This window comes from Aplysia californica, unplaced genomic scaffold, assembly GCF_000002075.1.
Source record: "Aplysia californica isolate F4 #8 unplaced genomic scaffold, AplCal3.0 scaffold00472, whole genome shotgun sequence".
Taxonomy (NCBI): Eukaryota; Metazoa; Mollusca; class Gastropoda; order Aplysiida; family Aplysiidae; genus Aplysia; species Aplysia californica.
In genome coordinates, this window is record NW_004797742.1 from 283990 (window position 1) to 285702 (window position 1713).

Consider the following 1713-nt stretch of genomic DNA (forward strand, 5'->3'; position numbering starts at 1 on the left):
ATGATGATGATGATGATGATGATGATGATGGTGATGATGATGATGGTGATGTTGATGGTGATGATGATTCCTGAAGGGGCCCAAACGGGCAAAACGTCAGACACAGGTTTCCATCTACTTTTTGTTGCTTTTTAATGATGATGATCATTGAGCTAAAGGGGCAAAACACTGAACCTCATTAGAAAAGAAACTTTTGTCCTTTCAGATTGCTGCCTTCAACGAAGAAGAAGTAGCCTATGGGTTTGATCTCTCGCAGTACCCCCAAAGAATGGCGGCCATCAACAAGATGCGGCCGTACGCCAATCTGTTCAGAGAGTGCGCCCAGTTCAATGAAAACCACAAGTGAGCTCTCGCTCGTCTCTTCTGCTCCCGTAGATTCTCATCCGTTGGGTCGCTTCTTACAAATCGCTATCCTAGAAATACAAAGTTCTATCTGCTCAGTACATAGTTTTGAGATATTTGACTTTAAAAAAATTTGAGTTTCACAATATTTATGTCAAGCCATTTCTAATGCATTTCTTTGAATATCATGATAACGACTCTGAATAGTCTTACGATTTCGATAAAGCAGATAGAGCATTTGCTTTCTGACCTCACGGTCGTAGTAACTCAAAACGGCAAAAATGTCAGATAAAGCTTTCTAATTCTGTGGAAGCGAAATCCCCTTCACCCCTCTCGACTCTCTACTTTCCTCAGTGTGTCCCACAGCTCTATTGCTATCTATTCTCGGATGTTATCCTCCCTTGTCTTCTTCTGTTTGCCTCTCCTCCGTACTTCGTGCACAGTGCCTTAGAATCATTTAGCAAGGCCTGAAAAACGGTTGACATGGCCATACCATTTCTGCTTGAGGTGCTTGACCTATAGGTTCTTATACTAGCTCTGACCGTCTAGTGCTTGACCAGTGATACAGATTGGGCGGTGTAAGGCCCTATTACAGTTCTTACGCTTAGATCTGTGATAAAACAACACGTACTGCACAGATCAGCCATTCTATTACCACATCCAATGCAATGGCGCATCAAATCTATTGTTTAAGATACAGGAGTCATCTTCCTTATCCCACGGCAGAAAGTGGATGGAGGGTCCCATGTCTGAGGTGATCCCAGACGAGGTGGAAGCCGCTGTGGGCGCGTCCTTCAGGGCCATTTTCAAGCTGGAGAAAACTTTCCATAAAGAGCCACGGGCTCAGGGCATTGCTTCATTCGTGAGTCTTAACATAATTTTCATAATTCACAATGGATTGAATTTTAGTGGAGCTTCACTGTCTTTCTGGTGGGAATTTTGTATGCAGTATTATATTACTCTTCGTATTTATTCAGAAAAAACACGTACATAGCAAAATTCGCAGGAAACGAAAAGAATTCCGCGTCCCACCGCGCGCGCGTGGTGTGTGTGTGTGTGTGTGTGTGTGTGTGTGTGTGTGTGTGTGTGTGTGTGTGTGTGTGTGTGTGTGTGTGTGTGTGTGTGTGTGTGTGTGTAAGAGACAGAGAGAGAGAGAGAGAGAGAGAGTGTGTGTGTGTGTGTGTGTGTGTGTGTGTGTGTGTGCACGTGTATGTGTGTGTGTGTGTGTATGTGTGTGTGTAATGCCAGCAGTGTGGTAGAGGTAAAATTATGAAATGATAGAAATGCCCTTATAGCCAAAGTATGCATTGCTTTATTGTCGTTACATTATCACCCATTCTTTGTTCCCCACCCCTCCCCCATCCCTTCATT